Here is a 15,837-nt window from a genome sequence, read left to right as displayed (position 1 = left end):
ACAGAGACACAACAACCAGCAAGGAGCCGAGGCCTCTGAACAACCATGTGTGCGAGCTCAGAAGTGACTTCTCCAGCACCTGATGGCTTCCACATTACCACAGCCCTGGGCAATAGCTTGACTGAAACCTCATGAGAAACCCTGAGCCAGAACCTCCCAGCCCACCCAAGCCATTTTGGATTCCTCACCCTTAGAAACTGTGTGAGATAATAAATGTTTATTTCTTAAGCTGTGGGAAATTTGGAAGTGGTTTGTTATGCAGGAATAGGTAACTGATATCTGGTCACTGGTATCCACATGCTGTCAGCAGGTGGAGAAGGTAGAGCACATCATGAGACTTTTACCAGCCAGGCCTAGGAGTGCTCATTTACGGGGTCTTCTGCCTGTGTTCTCTTTGGCCAGAACCAATCACATGACCCCAAATACAGCAAGGGGTGCTGGGAGATGAAGTCTCTATGGGCACTGTAACATAATGACGAACATATTTGGTTTCTGCACCAAGTTCCTTCTACAGAGCTTCTAAAACTCTTATAAGTTTCCTGAGTGATAGGGGTGCTAGGTACATTTTTTATGCGAATATTATATTTGTTTTTTGAGCCTGGTTCCTGACACAGAGCTCCTAAATCCCTTGGAATTTCTTCAGTAATGGGAGTGTCTTCTTTCTTTTTTTTCTTTCTTTTCTTTCCTTTCTTTCCTTCTTTCTTTCTTTCTTTCCTTCCAGAATCTCACTTTGTCACCCTTGGTAGAGTGCTATGGCATCATAGTTCACAGCAACCTCACACTCTTGGGTTTAAGCAATTCTTTGCCTAAGCCTCCCCCCCACCCCCAAGTAGCTTGGACTACAGGCACCTGCCACAACACCTGGCTACATTTTTTTCTTTCTTTCTTTTTTTTTTTTTTTGAGACAGAGCCTCAAGCTGTCACCCTGGGTAGAGTGCTATGGCATCACAGCTCACAGCAACCTCAAACTCCTGGGCTCAAGCGATTCTCCTGCCTCCGCCTCCCAAGTAGCTGGGATTACAGGCGCCTGCCACAACACCCGTCTATTTTTGGGTTGCAGCCATCATTGTTGTTTGGCAGGCCCAGGCTGGATTCGAACCCGCCAGCTCAGGTGTATGTGGCTGGCACCTTAGCTGCTTGAGCCACAGGTGCCAAGCATCTTTTTTTTTTCAAGACAGAGTCTCACTATGTCACCCTCAGTAGAGTGCTGTGGCATCATAGCTCACGGCAACCTCAACCTCTTGGGCTTAAGCAATTCTCTTACCTCAGCCTCCCAAGTAGCTGGGACTACAGGCACCCTGCTACAACACCTGGCTGTTTTTATGTTACAGCTGTCATCATTGTTGTTTAGCTGGCCCGGGCCAGGTTTGAACCTGCCAGCTTCGGTGTATGTGGCTGGCACCATAATCGCTGTGCTATGTGTGCTGAGCCCTGGCTACTTTTTCTGTTTGTAGAAATGGGAAGTCTCACTCTTGCTCAGGCTGGTCTTGAACTTGTGAGCTCAAGCAATCCTCCCACCTCAGCCTCCCAGAGTGCTAGGATTACATACTTAAGCCAGTGAGCCCAGCCTGAGAAATATGGTTTTTCCTGGATCAGTGTTATGGAAGGGGAAGACAAATTCTTGGTGGTCACCTGACCTTCCCTACCGTGGCCATTCCCTTGGGAATTTTTTTCTTTTTTGAGACTGTCTCACTTGGTCACCCTTGGTACAGTGCCATGGTGTCTTAGCTCATAGCAACCTCAAACTCTTGGGTTCAAGCAATTCTCTTGCCTCACCCTCCCAAGTGGCTGAGACTACAGGCGCCTGCCACATCTGGCTATTTTTTAGAAACAGGGTCTCAAAAAAAAAACAAACAAAAAAAAAAAGAAACAGGGTCTCACTCTGGCTCAGGCTGGTCTGGAGCCTGTGAGCTCACACAATACACCGGCCTGGGCCTCCCAAGTCCTGGGATTACCAATGTAAGCTACCATGCCAGCCCCTCTCTGGGGAATTGACCTTTCCATTATGGCCCAGCTCAAATGCCAGGGTTTGAGAAGACCCTTATTAAACCATTAGCCCAGCCCACCTCCCAATGCCAACTTCTTACTAGATTCTCTCCAAAGTGTATAGGATTAGGGTTAGGGTTGGGTTTACTGCTACACGCATCTGATTCCCCATCCGCCTGCATTCTGCCCCTAGCCCTACTTCCTAGGGGATTAAAATGTTCTTCGGTGTGTCTCTGGGTTTTCTTCCAAGCTGCTGATCCCCACTCTGCAAGCTTTGAAGCTGGTGCTATTAATTTCCACACACACACATGCATGGACCATGAAAACTGATAAGACCTCATAGAATTATAAAACTGCATGGATTGTAAGGTACACCTCAACTTCGAAGAGTTGAAATGCATCCCTTAGACAGGTGATTCAGGATACCAGATAGTCTGCCGATCGCAGTTCATTTTGCCTTTCATGGCACTCAAGCTAGAGGGTGACTGCTTTAATTATGCAAGACAGGGCTCAAAATTGGAGCCTTGCTATTCTGAAATACTCAAGGTGGAAAAAAAATTCAAATGAGTTTGAAATCCACTTGCCTTATCACGAGAACTTTCACCATTCATTTTGTCAATGAAAGTAAAAGAAAAAGTGTTAGTTTCTAAGCTGCTATGCCAGGTGAGGTGGCTCATGTCTGTAATCCTAGCACTATGGGAGGCCAAGGCAGGTGGATTTTTTGAGTTCAGGAGTTCAAGACCAGCCTGAGCAACAGCAAGACCCTGTCTCTACTAAAAATAGAAAGAAAAAAAAAGAACTAGCTGGGCATAGTGGCACATGCCTATAGTCCCAGCTACTCGGGAGACTGAGGCAAGAGGATTGCTCAAGCCCAAGAGTTTGAGGTTGTTGTGAGCTATGATGATGCCATGGCATTCTACCCAGGGCAACAGAGTGAGTCTCTGTCTTGAAAAAAGAAAAAATTCTAAGCTGCTTACTCTGACATAGTACTTAAATACATAATACATAATAAATATGTGGCACATGAGTCTCCTAGAGTTACAGTATCATATATTTGGTAGCTTAAAACAACAGAAATTTGTATTCTATCAGTTCTGGAGATCAGAAGTCCAAAATCAGTATCACTGAGTCAAAATGAGGTTGTCAGCAGGGCTATGCTCCCTCTGGATGCTGCAGGGGCACATCTGTTCCTTGCCTCTCCCCATCTAGGGTGGCTGCCAGCCTTCCTTGACTTGAGGTCACATCACCCCAACCTTCAAGGCCAACATCTCCAAATCTGCCTCTGGTCCATGTCCACATCCATATCACCTCTCTTTTGTGTATGTTAAATCTCCCTCTGCCCCTCTCATATGGATACATGTGGTTACATTTAGAACCAGGATAACCCAGGACAATCTCTGGTCTCCAGAGCCCTAATTAACTCACATCCCAAACAGGTAACATTCTCTAATTCCAGGGATTAGGATTCAGATATTGTTTAGGGGGGCATTTTCTAACCTACCATCTACAATTTAAGAAATAATTTTGAGGCAAACTCCAGAATCGTTACCACCCAGGTTAAACAGTGGAATATTTTAGAAAGAAAAGAAAAAATATAGAAAGTCAATATCCCTTCATTTCCTCTCTAATCACAACTCCCCACACACTAAATCCTAATTTATTATAATCTTGACTTTGTTTTGCTGTATAGTTTTACCTTGTAGACTTTCCTGACATGACAGTTAAGTTACCTATTAAATTTAGTAAATATAATTTAAAATGTCATAAAGTTATAAACGGTTATTTGAAAGAGTTTTAAATGTGTTTGCCATGATAAATTTGTAAACAAAGTCTCTTCTTGATTATGACTACAAAGAACTCAAGGAACTCATCAGAAAGATAAGAATTGCCTAGGTGGGGTGTGGTGGCTCACACCTGTAATCCTAGCACTCTGAGAGGCCAAGATGGGTAGATTGCCCAGGCATTGTGGCGGGCACCTGTAGTCCCAGCTACTTGGGAGGCTGAGGCAAGAGAATCACTGGAGCCCACGAGTTTCAGGTTGCTGTGAGCTATGACACCAAAGCACTCTACGGGGAGCAAGAAAGTGAGACTTTGTCTCAAAAAAAAAAAAGAATTGCCTGTAGTTAATCAAATATAAGCTGATGGGGGCGGGGCCTTAAGTGATCCTCTTGCCTCAGCCTCTGGAGTAGCTGGGACTATAGGCTCCAACCACAACACCCAGCTATTTTTATTTTTATTTTATTTTTTTGAGACAGAGTCTCACTATGTCACCCTCGGTTGAGTGCTGTGCTATCACAGCTCACAGCAACCTCAGACTCTTGGGCTTAAGCGATTCTCTTGCCTCAGCCTTCTGAGAAGCTGGGACTACAGGCGCCCGCCACAACGCCTGCCTATTTTTTGGTTGCAGTTGTCATTGTTGTTTAGCAGGTCCCAGCCAGGCTCAAACCTGCCAGCTTTGGTGTATGTGGCTGGTGCCCTACTCACTGAGCTATAGGCGCTGAGCCACACCCAGGTACCAGGTATTTTTAGAGATGAGGTCTCATTCTAGCTCAGGCTGGTCTCGAACTCCTGAGCTCAGGCAATCCACCCGCCTCAGCCTCCCAGATAGCTGGGACTACAGGCCTGTGTCACCTAATTTTTCTTTCTTTCTTTCTTTCTTTTTTCTTTCTTTTGGTAGAGATGGGGGTCTTAATCTCCTGGCCTCCACCCATCCTCCCCTCTGGCCCCACAAAGTGCTGGAATTATATGTGTGAGCCACCACGCCTGGCCAACATCCATCTTCTTCTTTTTTTTTTTTTTGTAGAGACAGAGTTTCACTTTATTGCCCTCGGTAGAGTGCCGTGGCCTCACACAGCTCACAGGAACCTCCAACTCCTGGGCTTAAGTGATTCTCCTGCCTCAGCCTCCCAAGTAGCTGGGACTACAGGCGCCCGCCACAACGCCCAGCTATTTTTTGTTGCAGTTTGGCCGAGGCTGGGTTTGAACCCGCCACCCTCGGCATATGGGGCCAGCGCCCTGCTCACTGAGCCACAGGCGCCGCCTCAACATCCACTTTCTTTTTTTTTTCTTTTTTTTTGTAGAGGCAGGGTCTCACTTTATGGCCCTTGGTAGAGTGCCGTGGCCTCACACAGCTCACAGCAACCTCCAACTCCTGGGCTTAAGCGACTCTCTTGCCTCAGCCTCCCGAGTAGCTGGGACTACAGGTGCCCGCCACAACGCCCGGCTATTTTTTGGTTGCAGTTCAGCCAGGGCCGGGTTTGAACCCGCCCCCTCAGTATATGGGGCCGGCGCCTTACCAACTGAGCCACAGGCGCCGCCCAACATCCACCTTCTTAATCAACCCCTGAATCTTACCACCTGGAGAAGGTTCAGGGAGGGATGTATATTAAGTTTAAATGATGCACTATTTTCTTTGCTTAATTACATTCTTGGAGAAAACATTTCTTGGCCACCTGGATTTGGATGTGGATCCCGCTCTGTGTGACAGGCAGGTGAGGAGCGATTAGTAGGTGATGGAAACCTGAGGTCACCTCCAGGAGGTGGGGTGGGGGGACATCCTGAGGCCTTCGCCTAGCGACTAGGAACGTCACAGACTTTTGATCATACAATTGGCCACTCTCACGGCCCGCTCTCAATCCTATCTCTTGGAAAAGGCTCTGAACCTAGGCTACTGCGGAAAAAGACTGGCTGCAGGACCCAGGGAAACCCAGGTCCAAGCCTATGGATACAGTAGCTATTACCAGTTTCTAGCATTCTTCGTATTTTATAATCCAGTATTTCTTTTTCTGTGTGTAGTAATTTATATGACATAAAATTTACCATTTTAACATTGCAGAGTACAATTCAGTGACAATTAGCACATTCACAGTGGCTATGCAACCATCACCCCATCTAGTTCTAGAATTGTCCCCAAAGAAAAGCCCATATGCATTAAGAAGTCACCGCCCCCTCCTCCCCACCTGCCACCCACTGATTTGCATTGCTTAGGGGGGCACTTTTTAGCCTACCATCTACAATTTAAGAAATAATTTTGGGCGGCGCCTGTGGCTCAGTCGGTAGGGCGCCGGCCCCATATACCGAGGGTGGCTGGTTCAAACCCAGCCCCGGCCAAACTGCAACCAAAAAATAGCTGGGCGTTGTGGCAGGCGCCTGTGGTCCCAGCTACTCGGGAGGCTGAGGCAAGAGAATCGCTTAAGCCCAGGAGTTGGAGGTTGCTGTGAGCTGTGTGATGCCACGGCACTCTACCGAGGGCTATAAAGTGAGACTCTGTCTCTACAAAAAAAAAAAAAAAAAAAAAAGAAAGAATTTTGAAGCAAACTCCAGAGTCGTTACCACCCAGGTTAAACAGTAGAACACCTTAGAAAGAAAAGAGAAAAAAATAGAAGATCAAAATCCCTTCATCTACTTTCCAATCATAGCTTCTCCCCACACACTAAATCCTAATTTATCTTTATAAATTTACTTATTCTGGAGATTTCATATAAATAGGACCATGTAACATGTGGCCAGAGGCATCCTTGACTTAGCATAATGTTTTCAATGTTCATCCAGAATGTATTAAAACTTCATTCCTTTCCAAAGCTGAATAATATCCCATTGTGTGGATAGACCACATTTATTTGTCCATTCATCTGCTGATGGACAAGTGAATTGTTTCCACATTTTGGCTGTTATAAATAATGCTGCTATGTACTTTCACACAAAAATTTTTGTTTGAAAACCTATTTTTAATTCCTTTGGGTACATACTTAGAAGTGGAATTGCTAGATCATGTGATAATTCTATGTTTAAGTTTTTTTTTTTGTAGAGACAGAGTCTTATTTTATCGCCCTCAGTGGAGTGCTGTGACATCACAGCTCACAGCAACCTCCAACTCCTGGACTTAGGTGATTCTTTTGCCTCAACCTCCCGAGTAGCTGGGACTACAGGTGCCTGCCACAACGCCGGGCTATTTTTTGTTGCAGTTCGGCCGGGGCTGGGTTTGAACCCACCACCCTTGGTATATGGGGTTGGCACCCTACTCACTGAGCCACAGGCACCCCCCTCTATGTTTAATTTTTGAGGGAACTGTCAAACTGCTTTCCACCATGGCTGCATCAATTTACACTCCCACCAATAGTCTACAAGGGCCCCAAATTTTCCACATTCTCACCAATTTGCATTTTACTAATAACTAATGATGTTGAGAATCTTATGTGCTTTTTGGCCAGTAAGTCCTTTGCCTATTCTCTTCTCTTGAAATTTCTTCTTCTTTTTTTTTTTTTGCAGTTTTTGGCCAAGGCCAGGCTTGAACCTGCCACTTCTGCCACCTCCGGCATATGGGGCCAGCGCCCTACCCCTTTGAGCCACAGGTGCCGCCCTCTTCTTTTTCTTCTTAAAGTGAACAATTCAATAGCATTTAGCACATTCACAATGTCATGCAACTACTGCCTCTTTTTTTTTGTTTTTTTGAGACAGTCTCACTTTGTCACCCTTAGTAGAATGCAGGGGTGCCATAGCTCACAGCAATCTCTAACTCTTGAGCTGAAGTGATTCACTTGCCTCAGCCTCCCAAGTAGCTGGAACTACAGGTACTTGCCACAAGGCCCAGCTATTTTTATACACAGGGTCCCCTTCTGGCTCAGGCTGGTCTCAAACTGGTGAGCTCAGGGCAATCCACCTGCCTCAGCCTCCCAGATTGCTAGAACTACAGGCATGAGCCACCATACCCAGCCATCATTGCCTCTCCTTTATAACAGAATGTTTGCAGCACTAAAAAATAAAACCGATCGGGTGGTGCCTGTGGCTCAGTGAGTAGGGCGCTGGCCCCATATACTGAGGGTGGTAGGTTTGAACCCAGCCCCCGCCAAACTACAACAACAAAAAAAATAGCTGGGCATTGTGGCGGGTGCCTGTAGTCCCAGCTACTCAGGAAGCTGAGGCAAGAGAATCACCTAAGCCCAAGAGCTGGAGGTTGCTGTGAGCTGTGACACCACAGCACTCTACCAAGGGCAACAAAGTGAGACTCTGCTGCTAAAAATAAATAAATAAATAAATAAATAAAACCCATCCCCACTGGCAGTCATTCCTCACCCCTTCCTCCAGCTCCTGGCAACCGCAAATCCACTTTCTGTCTTGATTTGTCTGTTCTAGACATTTCCTATATGTGGAATCACACAATAGTGTCCTTTTGTGACTAGCTTCTTTCCCTTAATGAAAAGGTAATCCTCAAGGTTCATCCACATTGCAGCATGGATCAGAACTTCATTTCTTTTCTTTCTTTTTTTTTTTTTCAAGACAGAGTGTCACCATGTTGCCCTAGGTAGAGTGCGTAGCATCACAGCTCACAGCAACTTCCAACTCTTGGGCTTAAGTGATTCTCTTGCCCCAGCCTCCCAAATAGCTGGGACTACAGGTGCCGCCACAACACCCAGCTATTTTTTGTTGCAGTTGTCATTGTTTTAGCTGGCCTGGGCTGGGTTCAAATCTGCCAGCCTCTGTGTATGTGGCTGGCCCCATAACCACTGTGCTATGGACGCCGAGCCAGAACTTCATTTCTTTTTGAAGCTGAATCATACTCCATCATATAGGCAGCCCATAGTGTGCTTGTCCATTCACCCCTTGATGGACATTTGGGTTGTTTCCACCTTTTGGCTATTGTGATTCATGCAGCTAGGAACATCTGTGAATACACCTGCTTTCAATGCTGGGTATATTCCTCAGAGTGGAATTGCTGAGCCATATGGCTACTGGTAACTTCCTTTTTCTTCCCCTGCCCCTACCTCCACCCCCTGCTGTAATTTGTATTGTTTTGTTCTGTTTTTTTGAGACAGAGTCTCACTCTGTCGTTGAGTGCCATGGCATCATAGCTCATAGCAACCTCAAACTCTGGGGCTTGAGCAATCCTCTTGCCTCAGCCTCCCAAGTAGCTGGGACTACAGGCCCCTGCCACAATGCCTGGCTGTTGCAATTGTCATTGTTTAGCGGGCCAGGCCGGGCTCGAATCCACCAGCCTTAGCGTATGTGGCAGTGCCCTACTCATTGAGCTACTGGCACCGAGCCAAAGTTTTTCTGTTTCTTTTTTCGTTTGTTTTTTGGAGGGGTGGGGTTTAGGGCTGGATCATTTTATTGGCCTCGGTAGAGTGCCTTAGTGTCACAAGCTCACAGCAACCTTTAGCTCTTGGGCTTAGACGCTTCTCTTGCCTCAGCTTCCCAAGTAGCTGGGACCACAGGCGCCCATCACAACGCCCAGCTATTTTTTTGTTGCAGTTTTTGCCGGGGCTGGGTTTGAACCCACCACCCTCGACATATGGGGCCGGCGCCCTACTTACTGAGCCACAGGCGCCACCAGTTTTTCTGTTTTTAGTAGAGATGGGGTCTTGCTGTTGCTCAGGCTGGTCTTGAACTCCTGAGCTCAAGAAATCCATCTGCCTCAGCTGCCCAGAGTGCTAGGATTATGGGTGTGATCCACCACACATGGTCAACCCCTGTAATTTCTAAACAGTCACTGGCTTTGTCCAAATCCGGCTGGAATGCAAGTGTTTTTGTGCGGTTATTGGACTGAGTACCAATGACTGCAATTCCGAAGCTGGCCGTGAGATGTCACCCTCAGGTCAAAGGGTGACCTATTCCCCTCAGGCTATCCTTGGCAAAAAGAATGGCATTTAGGGAAAACTGGTGTTCAAATGCCAGCTTCAGGGCTGCGCCTGTGGCTCAAAGGAGTAGGGTGCCGGCCCCATATGCCAGAGGTGGCGGGTTCAAACCCAGCCCCGGCCCAAAACTGCAAAAATAAAAAGTAAAAAACAAAAGCCAGCTTCACCAAGCTATGCTGAGCCTCAATTTACTCCTCTATGAATTGGGCATAAATAATAAAATGTCTCCCTGAGGTTGCTGGGAGGGTTCCAGAAGATGTGAGTTTCATGGGAGAGGGGTCAGGCTTGGCTCCTGGACAGGAAGTGTGAGCTTTGTGGACATTTGGGGTCAGCCATAGGGAACAATAACTGGCTGGAATGGGACAAACTCAGGGAAGAGTCAGAGTAACCTCAGGAACTTCCTGAAAGTTTCCAGGAAATTTCTCCCTTGGGGAAACTGAGGCTCCTGGGACATCTGCCCCCAAGAAGCCCACTGGGCATATCAAGTGGAAACTATTAACTATCTAGAGGTTTCTTTTTTAATTTTGCTTTCAATTGGCTTTCAATTGTCACAGTTTGAAGTTTTTTTTAATTTATTTATTTAATTAATTTATTTTTATTGAGACAGAGTCTCACTTTGTGGCCCTCAGTAGAGTGGCCATGGCATCATAGCTCACAGCAATCTCCAACTCTTGGGCTTAAGTGATTCTCTTGCCTCAGCCTCCCAAGTAGCTGGGACTACAGGCGCCCACCACAACGCCACGTTTTTTTTTTTTGTTTTTTTGGTAGAAACGGGGTCTCACTCTGACTCAGGCTGGTTTCAAACCTCTGAGCTCAGGGCCTCGACCTCCCAGGGTGCTAGGATTACAGGCGTGAGCCACCACGCCCAGCCTGTCTAGAGGTTTCAACCCCAGAGGCCACCAATGAGCCAAGGAGAGGGACAGGATCTCAAAGAGAAAATGCTGAACCCTGGAGGTTACAAAAAGAGGGCTCAGTTTAATACTCAAGCCATAATAAGGTCATAAGGGCACCCTGGAACTGGGTTCCAGATGAGGACTCCACAGGCCTGGCTGTTCTGTGACCAAAACCTCATCCAGGTCCCTGTGGCCTGGAAAGGTGAGTGGCCTGCTGGCAAGGCTTGGGAGCAGCTTCCAGGACTTTGGGGGAAAATCTCCCCTCAGGACTTCGTGGCGTCTAGGCAGACCACTTCCACAACGTCTGCTTCTATCTCTCACCTGTACTTCTAGTACTTGGGCCACATGTGGCTGTCAAAGAGTCTGGGAGAACTGGGGGATTGTGTAGCTCTAGGTACTTCTCTGCCACTTACAGTCTTCATATGGGACACTCAGGAAGTACTGGCAGCTGTACGTGTCCCTCAGGGGCCACTGCTCCCCAGACCTTTGTGTCCCATTAGTCAACACAGAGGTGTGTCCAGACATAGCCCAGGACCCACACACCTGAGGCCTTCGTGGTCTAGGGCTGGGGCCAACACACTTGTAGCAGTAGAGTAGGAAGCCAACCAAGAAGAGGATGTAGGTGTCTGAGGGTCTGGCCGGATGCTGACTCTGTGGGTGCAGGTAAACTTCGGAGGCCTGATCGGTGTTCAGCATGGCCTCTGTGTCCAGCGACTCCAGCAGTGGGACAGGCAGGGTGGGGTTGGAGAAGGGCCAGGGCCCCAGAAAAGCAGTGGTGGGGGGTACCTAAGGGTGGTCAGGACAGGGACCACTGTTGTCTTTACTGTCCCACTGTCTGAAGCTGACTTCCTCAACCGCTATTTGGTCTTGGGGCTTGAAGAAGCCATTCTGGTGGATCACACCGCAGTTGGGCAGCAGTTGAGCAGGCTGTTGGTTAGCGTGATCTTGCCACCACTGGTCACACCTCCAATTCCCACAGTGAGTTTCATGTCCCTGAATGAAGAGGCCATAGGGACAGCACTGGGTGAGCAGCTTCCAGGTGTCCCTAGCAGGTCTCCAAACCTTTTTAATGACATGAATATCAGCACTCAGGCAGCACCTATAGCTCAGGGGGTAGGGCACTAGCCACATACACCGAGGCTGGCAGGTTCAAACCCGGCCCAGACCAGCTAAAACATGACAACTGCAAAAAAAAAAAAAAAAAGAAAGAAAAAAAGAAATAGCCGGGCATTGTGATGGGCACCTGGAGTCCCAGCTACTAGGGAGGCTGAAGCAAGAGAATCACTTCAACCCAAGAGTTTGAGGTGGGTGTGAGCTGTAACACCATGGCACTCTCCCCAGGGTGACAGTTGGTGACTGTCTGAAAAAAAAAAAAGGAAAAAAAAGAATATCAGCACTCAGACTCACTATTTACTTACTTACTTGCTTATTTATTTATAGAGATGGAGTCTCACTTTGTCGCCCTTGGTAGAGTGCCATGGTGTCATAGCTCACAGCAACCTCAAACTCTTTGGGCTTAAATGATTCTCTTGCCTCAATCTCCCAAATAGCTGGGACCATAGATGCCTACCACAATGCCCAGCTATTTTTTGTTGCTGTTGTAGTTTTCATTGTTGTTTAGCTGCCCTGGGCCAGGTTTGAACCCATCAGCCTGGGTGTATGTGGCCGGCGCCCTACCCACTGAGCTACAGGTGCCACCTCTCACTGTTTATTTTTATTTATTTTTTAATGTTTTGGTCATGATGTGGCCTCACTATGTTGTCCAGGCTGGTCTTGAACTCCTGTCCTCAAGTGATCACCCATCTTGGCATCTCCAGGTTCTGAGATTAGGGATTATAGACAAGAGCTACTAGGCCCGGCCAAGGCTCACTATTTATTTATTGTTATTATTTTTTGAGACAGACTCTCAAGCTGTTGCCCTGGGTAGAGTGCCGTGGCATCATAGCTCACAGCAAACTCAAACTCTTAGGCTCAAGCAATTCTCTTGCCTCAGCCTCCCAAGTAGCTGGAACGACAGGCACCCGCCACAACACCCAGCTATTTTTTGGTTGTAGTTCTCATTGTTGTTTGGCAGGCCCAGGCTGGATTGGAACCTGCCAACTCTGGTGTATATGGTTGGTGCCCTAGCTGCTGAGCTATAAGCACCAAGCCAAGGCTCACAATTTAAATGGTCTCATTTCCTTATTCTGTGCTTTGGAAGGAACTAGAGCTACATTTCCCCCCTTGACTGAGTTAAGTTAAAACTTTGTATAAATAAATAATTTCTGAACTAACACTGCAAATTCAAACAAGACCTAGTTTCCTTCAAGGGGCAGAACATCTGGTTACACACTGCCACTGCTCCTGAGGGCCTATTCTTGGCTGCCTCACAAGGAGGAGGCAGGAAAAAAGCAAATGTGGGCCTCCTGGACTGTACTTCCTTCTGAACTGCCCCAGCTGTGTCCCTTCTGCTATTTGCTGCTCTCCCGACAGAGCTGGTGTCACAGCTCATAGCCACCTCAAACTCTTGGGCCCAAGCGATTCTCTTGTCTCAGTCTCCCAACTAGCTGGGACTACAGGCGCCCACCACAACACCCAGCTATTTTTTTGTTGCAGTTGTCATTGTTGTTGTAGCTGGCCCAGGCCAGGTTTGAACCCGCCAGTCCTGGTGTATGGGGCCGGCGCCCTACCCACTGGGCTAGGGGCGCTGCACTATTTTATTTATTTATTTATTTATTTATTTATTTATTGAGACAGAGTGCCCCCCACAACACCTGGCTATGTTTTGGTTGCAGCCTCATTGTTGTTTGGTGGGCCTGGGTTGGATTTGAACCTGCCAGCTCAGCTGTCTGTGGCTGGTCCCTTAGCCGCTTGAGCAACAAGTGCTGAGCCTATTTATTTATTTTTTGAGGCAGAGTCTCACTCTGTTGCCCCAGGCTGTCGTGTGTGGTGTCAGCCTAGCTCACAGCAACTTCAGACTCCCGGGCTTCAGCGATTCTCCTGCCTCAGCCTACAGCACCCCCGCCACGAGGAGCGGCTAATTTTTCTATTTTTAGTAGAGACGGGGTCTCCAGCTCAGGCTCAGGCTTTTTTCCAACTCCTGACGTAAAGCGATCCTCCCACCTCTGCCTCCCCAAAAGCTGAGATTACACGGTGTGAGCCTTTTGGCCACAAATCAGTGTTTCTTTTTTTTTTTTTTTTGTAGAGACAGGGTCTCACTGTATGGCCCTCGGTAGAGTGCCGTGGCCTCACACAGCTCACCTCACACAGCTCACAGCAACCTCCAACTCCTGGGCTTAGGCCATTCTCTTGCCTCAGCCTCCCGAGTAGCTGGGACGACAGGCGCCCGCCACAACGCCCAGCTATTTTTTGGTTGCAGTTTGGCCGGGTCCAGGTTTGAACCTGCCACCCTCGGTATATGGGGCCGGCGCCTTACCGACTGAGCCACAGGCGCCGCCCTAAACATTTCTGTATTTAAAAAATTAACCTAATTCTGGGCGGCGCCTGTGGCTCAGTGAGTAGGGCGCCGGCCCCACATACCGAGGGTGGCGGGTTCAAACCCGGCCCGGGCTGAACTGCAACCAAAAATAGCTGGGCATGGTGGCGGGCTCCTGTCGTCCCAGCTACTCGGGAGGCTGAGGCAAGAGAATCGCTTAAGCCTAGGAGTTGGAAGTTGCTGTGAGCTGTGTGATGCCATGGCACTCTACCCGAAGGGCATAAAGTGACACTCTGTCTCTACAAAAAAAAAAAAATAGCCGGGCGTTGTGGCAGGCGCCTGTAGTCCCAGCTACTTGGGAGGCTGAGGCAAGAGAATCGCTTAAGCCCAGGAGTTGGAGGTTGCTGTGAGCTGTGTGACGCCACGGCACTCTACCGAGGGCCATAAAGTGAAACTCTGTCTCTACAAAAAAAAAAATAAATAAAAATAAATAAAAAATAAAAAGAAAAAAGAAAAAAAAAGAAAAAAAAGAAAGAAACAACAACAACCAGAAAAACCCATTATGCTTATGACGACTTGAGTCCAGGAGTTTGACCCTACAGCGAGCCTGGGCAACAGAGTGAAACTCTGTCTCTATAAAAAATAATTTTAAAAAGTGTCTGGTGGGGGCGGTGCCTGTGGCTCAAAGGGGTAGGGCGCCGGTCCCATATGCCTGAGGTGGTGGGTTCAAACCCAACCCCGGACAAAAAAAACCACCAAAAAAAAAAAGTGTCTAGGGGTGGCACCTGTGCTCAGTGGGTAGGGCACCGGCCCCATATACCAAGGGTGGCAGGTTCAAACCCAGCCCCAGCCAAATTGCAACAACAACAACAAAATAGCCGGGTGTTGTGTGGGCACCAATAGTCCCAGCTACTCGGGAGGCCAAGGCAAGAGAATCGCCTAAGCCCAAGAGCTAGAGGTTGCTGTGAGCTGTGATGCCATAGCACTCTACTGAGGGTGACAAAGTAAGACTCTGTCTCTAAAAAAAAAAAAAAAAAAAAATTTTCTGGCCTAGGTGTTCATTTGCAGCCCAGTCTCCAGCCAACAACTCAATTGGCTACTTTTGGAGTCAGGGATTCTTCCTGGGCAGAATCAGCTCTAGCCACAAAGAAATACAATGGAGCAAAGACATTTTTGGCTGCAAGTCACCAAACAAACCAAAAATAACAAGGGTCTCATGGTGCACTGCCACTTGCAAGGTGAGGGCAGCAGCAGTCTTCATGGACACAAAATGACTGTGGCAGCTCTAAGCATCACTCCTCCTCTTCCAGATAATCAAAAGCCAAAGGAAGGAGAGGAAGAGAGGTAGCCTTTTTAGATTCCTTTCTCAAGGAAAGCTTCCCACAGGCCTTCAGCAAACTTCCCCTTGGGTCCCCTTAGCCCATAACTTTCCCTTGAGCAATCATTGACAAAAAAGGAAGAATATTGGATGTGGCAATGGGTTAGTTGCTGCTCTACAAAATTGGAATTTCAGCCCCAAGGCTGCTGGCTGCTGGATGGGCCACAGACTACATCTGCCAAATAGTCCTACTGGACCTCCACCCAACAAAGTGGATCACAGAAATGAAGCGACACCCCCAAGTTCACACTGCAAACGGGTGGCAGAAGCAGGTTTGAGTCCAGATCTGCAACTGGACATGCCTTGTCCTAATGCCTGGCTCTATCTACACCTCCACATAGCAATTATTACTGTGTGTCTGTGTGTGTGGATAGGGGGGACCAAGATTAGGACACATAGACCAACACAGACATAGTTCCACACAGAGGCAAAACAGGGACTTTCTGTTTTTGTTTTTGGAGACAGAGTCTCAATCGGTTGCCCCAGGTTAGAGTGCTCTGGAGGCATAGCCCACAGCAACCTCAAACTCTTGGG

At 47.7% G+C, this 15,837-nt stretch overlaps 1 pseudogene; it reads right to left on the bottom strand.

Moving 5' to 3' along the window:
- Nucleotides 1-10,900: 10,900 nt before the first annotated feature.
- On the bottom strand, nucleotides 10,901-11,499 carry LOC128596565 (nicotinamide riboside kinase 2-like; annotated as a pseudogene).
- Nucleotides 11,500-15,837: the final 4,338 nt, after the last annotated feature.

Source organism: Nycticebus coucang, chromosome 10 (genome assembly GCF_027406575.1).
Source record: "Nycticebus coucang isolate mNycCou1 chromosome 10, mNycCou1.pri, whole genome shotgun sequence".
Taxonomy (NCBI): Eukaryota; Metazoa; Chordata; class Mammalia; order Primates; family Lorisidae; genus Nycticebus; species Nycticebus coucang.
This window is presented reverse-complemented; position numbering and strand designations above follow the sequence as displayed.